We start from the raw sequence: 7,368 nt of genomic DNA on the forward strand, positions 1-7,368 counted from the left end.
AGATGAGAATGAGGAATTGAAGAGGAATAACAGAGAGAATAATGAGTCCGTAGCAAAAGAAGCACAGGGTTGGAAGAAAATCCAAGAGGACAACAAAATTGTATTTAATGATATAGTGACACAGGAGATGAAAGAACAAACTTAAGACACAGTTATTAAAGTAATGAGGGAGGAGAATATAGTAAGAGACTTAGCAGATAAAAAGAAGTGTATAATTATATTAGGGATGGAAGAGAAGTATAATCTAAATAGGACTACAAGAATAAAGGAGGAAAAGGAAAAAGTAAATAATATATTAGAAGTAGTTCAAGAAGATGAACCTGAAATAGGGAAACAAATTGAAGGAATATATAGGCTCGGGAAATATAATACAGATAAGACCAGACCAATTAAGGTCACAAACGACAGCAAACGACAGCAGAGAATATCTTAGCAAAAACAGGGAAACTAGCTGACAGTGAGCAACATAAAAAGGTATGGATAAAAAGAGAAACGAATAAAGAGGAAAGAGAGGATGAGAAATCAAAAAGACTAGAAGCTAAGGAAAAAAACGAGAAAAGAACAGAGACAGAAAAAGAGAAATTTTATTGGAGAGTAGTGAATATGAAAGTGAGGAAATGGTTCATAGCAGAGAAAAACGGAAGAGAAACAGAAAACACGATGGAAGTAGCAGAAAATTAAGTCTCTTACACAAATATTAATGAACTGAATGATTACCTGAAGGAAAAAGAACCGGACATAATGGGAATTGTAGAGACAAAATTGAAAGGTCTACTACCACCCAACAGTGTTGGATATAGAGCATATAATTGTTAGATTAGAAACAGAGAGGCAAAACAAGGTGGAGTTATGTTCCTGACTAAAAAGGATATAAATGTGGGGAATGTCACATATGGAAAGAATAGAGTTGAGATGATTATGATGGAAGTGGAGGACAAGGATGGGAAGAGCAGGAAGTTTGTAGTAAATTATGTGCCTCCTAAAATGGCTTTGTGGAAAGAGAGAGAACACAAAAATATGTTAGAAGACACCAGGATATCACTAAGATGATGGAAGATGGAGTACGAATAATTATAATGGGTGACTTTAATTGTAAAGAAATCTGCTGGGAAGAGATGATAGTTAAGGGTGGAGATGACCTATGGGGCAATGTATTGATATGATTATTGAACATACAATGACACAATGGATACAAGAGAATACTAGGTATAGAAATGAGGAAGAACCATCGAGACTGGACCTAATAATCACACCAGAACCCGGAATAATGGACAAGATCGAATATAAAACACCAATAAGTAAAAGTGACCACATATTGGTTGAACTGGAACGAAATAAGGAAAAATGAACAATATAGAAAGGGAAGATTGATGTATGAAAAACAAACTTTGACAAAATAAAATAATTATTTCAAAAAGCTGACTGGGAAAGAATAAACAAGGAGAAATCAACAGTAGAAGAGAAATGGAATATTTTGGCAAAAATTTATAAAGGAGTGGAAAAGTATGTGCCAAGACAAAAGCATGAAAAAGGATATATAAAGTGTTGGTACAACAAAAGATGTTGGGAGTTAAAAAACAAAAGACATAAAGCTTGGATAAAATGGAAAAAAGACAAAAGACCTGAAAATGGAAAATATATACTATACCCGTTGCACTGAGATCTGGCCGTTAGGGCGGAGCACTGGGAGTTCCCCTGTGGCGCCACATATAATTATTTTATAATTTTATTTTATTTTAAAATTCTATTTTATAATTTTATAATGTTGCCTCATATGATTATATTATAATTTTTTGTCACACACCACCACTGAGGTAAAAATCAAAGCAATGTTTTCTATACAAAGGTTTCGTTTCTTTAAGTCTAGATATGGCATATGTGCATGAGAGAGCGACGTTGCCGCTACATCTAATCTCTGGCCCCGCCCCCCTCACACTGCATTCAGAAAACATTGCATCCATACGCACGTTCTCGCCATGGATGCCCATATGTGGCAACACCGGGAAATCTACTAGCCCCGCCTTATCGGCCATTTCTCCTTGCGCTGACTATAGTTATAGAAAAGACAAAATAAGAAAAATATGTCATAGAAAAATGTCAAGATCAACCAAAACTATTTTACAAATTTGTAAACAACAAACTGAAAAGCAAAGAAGAATTAGAGAAACTACGACAAGGAGTTGAATACACAGAGGAAATAAAAATGGCAATATCAAATGAGAGGAGAGAGTCCCCCCTGAGATTCGCAATGATACAGCCCGTCTGGACGTTAGTGTCAATTTTTCAACACATCAATGACGTCCAGACGCTGCCTCATTGCTAATCTCACCCTTGTGCGAGCAACAACATCTCAGTCATCATTTGGCTTTCACGGGAAGAGTATGTCTGCCGACGCTCTACTCTGCCAAGAAACACTGTGGAGTATAGTTGCTGTGTGTGCAGCTTAAAAACTTTTGAAAAAGAAACGTCGGACTTTGTGGTGCAAACAGTGACTTTCTCGGCGGCCTCTGCGAGGGAGATTTAATCAAATATTTTTAGAGCTACAGACAGACTTTGAAAATTACTGCTTTCATCACGTTGCGGTGAACGAAACGTCACGATTTCAATTCATCGCTTCAATACATCGCACATCAACATGCTCCGTGTGGACATAGTGGGGCAGCATAGCTAACCTAATGTGCATTTAGTGATAAAAGCACCAAATTGGGCACACTTGTAGAACGACATATTATGAAGTGATTTGGATATTTGGCCACCACAGATTTAGCCTCTGAGGGCTGTGGCAGCCATTTTACAAAATGGCGGCCAGGTGACATTAAAATAGCTACCAGAGGAATTAAAATGGCTATGGCTTCTACATTTGTGGAACGATTTCATCGTTTATGGGGTCTATGGATGCGCCTCACTGCGTACTACAAACGTATGGGACTAAATTTCCGAAATTCGAAATTTTTAGGGGGGGGAAAGGGGGTATTTTTCAAATCACTGTGGCTTCTACGTTTATACTTTGGTGACAACTATCACTGTGCCTATATATGCGACTAATGAGGCTCTACAAAATGTCTCTACAAAAGGGGGGGGGAGAAAAATACAATAATCGCTGTTTCCCACTACATTTAGGATTTTTTTTTAAGACTGTCCGCGCGACTACGTAAAGGGTCACGCAACTGGTTGGCCCCTAACATGGCAGCAGGAAGGCCTAACTATAGCTAAGCTGCCCGGGGGGGGGCGCTACTCCCCCAACTATCGGTTGGACTAAACTAGCTAACCTAACCTAACCCTAAACTATAGTCCAACCTATAGCCCTGCGGGTGACATAATTACCTAGCAAGCGTAAAAGAAATGGAATGGCGTGTAAAAGAAAGACAAAATACAAAATAATTTACTCAAGAAATACAAAATTCAGCATACGTTTCAATGAAACATGATGTTACAGTGCTATGATGAAACACTTAAAATTAAATGTAGAAATGTCTAGTTCTGGGTGCACTCCCCCTCACACAGGCACAGAGCAGTACATTCAAGTGCAGCCTTTTTGCATTTGCAACGATTCACACAACCCATCTTACATTTACATGACAGCAGTTCACGGCAAATTTGGGCTGCTTGTGGTAATCTTGTCCAGTGGAGATCATACAGCCCGTCCTCACTTTTGATCCACCCCCAGCTGGTTGCCGCCGGCAGCTCTGGTGCAGGGAGCAACACCTGGCCCCATACATGACCTCCCTGGTAGGCTGCCCTCTTAACGTGCTCTTCCAGAGCTGCCTTGGTTGGAGGAATCAACTCAACATTGTTCTTGCGTGCCTTGTCAATGTCTGTGCATGGACTTGTTCTGTCGTACAGGAGGATGACAAATCTCTCAATGGTATGCAGGACCTCTTCTGGTATTTCACTTGGTGCAGATGACAACTTCAACAGTGTTTCGGTCAGCTCCGGCAACACATTCCAGACTGCCCACGCAGTCTTCTTCCCATGACTTGCAAAACTTGACACAGGAAGGACGTCAGTGTAGCACTGTGGCAGCTGGCGGATGAACGTGCTTGCGTTCCCAGATCCTCCAGTTACGACTATGGTTCGATCCACACCTCCCATGAAACTGGGATGTTGGATCAGTGAGATAGCTGTGCCATGGAATGAGGACTTCGCTGTTGTTGAACTCGGATTGTGATCTATATTATCTACTGCAGCAGTAGTAAAAACTTTTCCACGCATCGAGGGCGGGCAGACAACTTGCTCCAAGTGAAACTGCTCGCAGACATTGTTCGCCATCTGCGCTGTGAGGCGGAGGACACGATCATACGAGATGCTCAGGCCAACGTGTGCCAGCCTATCCACCAGTTCCTTCTTGCGCGTGTGGGCGTGTAACATCATCCCCACATATATTGGAAGAGGCGTTTCTTGCGCATGGCTGTGCCGTACAGTGGATGATGGTGAGGTGCTTTGCATACGTTTGTGTTTTACGCTGTTGAACTTCAAAATTTGAGCAATGGCAACCGCTGCAGTGCCTGTGTCTGTCATCTGGTCCTTGATGTTGGGTCCCTCTAAAATCATGTTGACCAGGCAAATCAGCATTTGGGGCACAGACTCTTTCTGGCATCCTTCAGGGAACCCAATGAAAGGCTTGGATTCACCAAACATCTGGCGGCGCACGATTTCTGCAGCACGTGCAAGATGGATAGCATCATTGTCGCTGTCCATTTCACAAGCTTTAGCAATAGCATCACCAACATCTTTTCGGAATGCCAACAGGATGTCTCTTCCCTTGCTGTGTGATTGCACGTCAGGGAAGTGGGCAAGGCGTCTCTGCTTGAGACGTGTGGAATGTACCCTTGCGTTGCACCTGACGCCTAGCTGTTCAATTCTTAACTGGTATAGTTCAGCCAGTTCTGCTAACTTGAACACTGGCGCCATCTCCTCATGCTGCCTGGTCTCTTCAATAAAGAGCACAAGTTGAGCAAAAGCTACTCTTGACAGCTGTTTCTCTTGTTCAGTTTCTTCCGTCGCTTCAGAACATCGGGCCGCTCTGGCACGATTATACAGCTGTGACAAACATTTGGCATGGTATTTACATTCCAGGGCCACCATATCCCCAGCACCGAGTTTGCGAAGTAGGGTACTGTCTTCAAGGAGGGTCGCACAGTCCCTCACGTGCCTGTCAATTGTGAAGGTCGCTGCCTCATGAAGCCGTTCCGAGCCTGCAGGTTGTTCACAGAAGAAACAGGAGGGGGGGCCCTGAATTACCTGTGCTCGCTGAGAGGGACCTGGTGCGCTTGCATGCACCAGTATTATGGCTGTCATCAACAGTTACACGCTTTCGCTTTTCGGCTCTCTGTAGTTTTGTCCTGTTATATTTTAGTCGACAGGTTTCGTGATAACCAGCACTGTTCGCAACCATAGCTGCTTCAATTCCATGACCTTCGTCAAGCCGGTGTAACTGAACCGTACATGGAAGCTCCTTTAGTTCATTGTATCTGATCAGATTTTCGGCAAGGGAACTGTAGCCCCTCCCATCTTTTCGCTTGGACTGTGAGGGACGAGTCAGTGTCTCTTTCGTGTCGTCTAGACAGATGATACACAGGTTCCAGTTCGTTGTTGGTGGATGTGACGACGTTGAGACAGGTCGCTCTGGGTCGACCAACTTGAAGCTCTTGGACATGGCTGCTGTTAAGTGACGACCACCATCAACAACCTGCAATGAAAAATAAATATATTAGAGTCCCTTCCCCCCCTTAGGCCTGTGGCAGCCATTTTACAAAATGGCGGCCAGGTGATATTAAAATGGATACCAAAGGAATTGAAATGGCTATGGCTTCTATATTTGTGGAACGATTTAATCGTTTATGGGGTCTATGGATGGTTTGACCCTCCCCCTAAAAATTTAGAGTTTCGGAAATTTAGTCCCATACGTTTGTAGTACGCAGTGAGGCGCATCCATAGACCCCATAAACGATGAAATCGTTCCACAAATGTAGAAGCCATAGCCATGTTAATTCCTCTGGTAGCTATTTTAATGTCACCTGGCCGCCATTTTGTAAAATGGCTGCCACAGCCCTCAGAGGCTAAATCTGTGGTGGCCAAATATCCAAATCGCCTCATAATATGTCGCTCTACAAGTGTGCCCAATTTGGTGCTTTTATCACAAACTGCACAATTCTTCTGAATATTTGAGCTGTGCGGCCCCACTAACAGGGCTTAAGAGTTCAAAGAATGTGGAGAATGCATCTCGTTCCCGATTCGGATTGATGCATCTGACTAGAGTGTTTATATTTGGTAAGGGAACATCTGAATTTTCACAGTTTGAGGGTGCTTTCTTTACTATTTCCCCAGATGATGCAAATGGAAATTCCAAAGCAAACTTTTTAACGAAAGCTCGTATTGATGCTTTGAGTTCAGTACCAGGATCCCCAGGATGTGTGTGTTGGTGGTGTCCACTTTTGAAGTTCATTGTTCCTATTTGCTGTGAAATTGTTGCATAGCCCTTTTCACCACGATAGCTGCATATCCATGTGAATGAGACAGATGACTCTCGCTTCATGGTGTACGTAAAACCTACCGGAAACAATTTTGTAGGTCACAAGAGTGTCTGCAAGGGTTCTTGGTAATGCTTCATCATCTAATGATGTTTCTGCAGCTGCCGTGATGTCCTCAATAGGAAGTGTTATGTTGAAGCCATTGGGTGTGTTGTTGATTGTGGCAGGCTACTCTTTGTCTGGGAAGGCATTAAAAGGATCATTGGCAGGGCAGTCTGGGCAACACCACATGAAAACTTCGCCAGCTTTCAATCGTCTGTTTATATTCCGGCACTCAGATTGTGATATTGCTGTACCACATAAGCGGTGGCGCCACTTGTTGCATCCGTCACAGATAAGGGCTTCCTGTCTAGGGTGAACACACAATCCACATCCTGAGGATGCAAGTCCACTGGAGTTAGGAGGTAAATACTGAGCAAGTTCATTGGAGTTACCCCTGTCCATGTTTCTTCTCTTTCTCTGTATATTAAACATGTATTTTCCTCACTACTCTGTATTCCACTGAAGAGGATCACAGTCTGTGATCGAAATATATGAATATCGTCTACTTCATTTCTTCTTATCTAACACAGTGGGTTTTTGTTGAAGTTCACTGGAGTTCCGAAGCTGTCCTTTGCGAAGCAAATAATGAGCAGAGCTCTATTATCTATTTGCGTGGCAAACAAATAAACATTATTATTATGTTAATAATAAGGTTACATAGGTACATAACAACCAGGGATGGTACATAGCAGCCAAGGATGGTACATAGCAGCCGGTGGTACATAACAGCCAACGGTACATAGAGGCCTGTTACATTTTGTACACCACCTACATGGAAGGTGCAGTGAAGAATTCG

The sequence above is a fragment of the Oratosquilla oratoria genome, chromosome 41 (genome assembly GCF_046742065.1).
Source record: "Oratosquilla oratoria isolate Oo_2021 chromosome 41, ASM4674206v1, whole genome shotgun sequence".
Taxonomy (NCBI): domain Eukaryota; kingdom Metazoa; phylum Arthropoda; class Malacostraca; order Stomatopoda; family Squillidae; genus Oratosquilla; species Oratosquilla oratoria.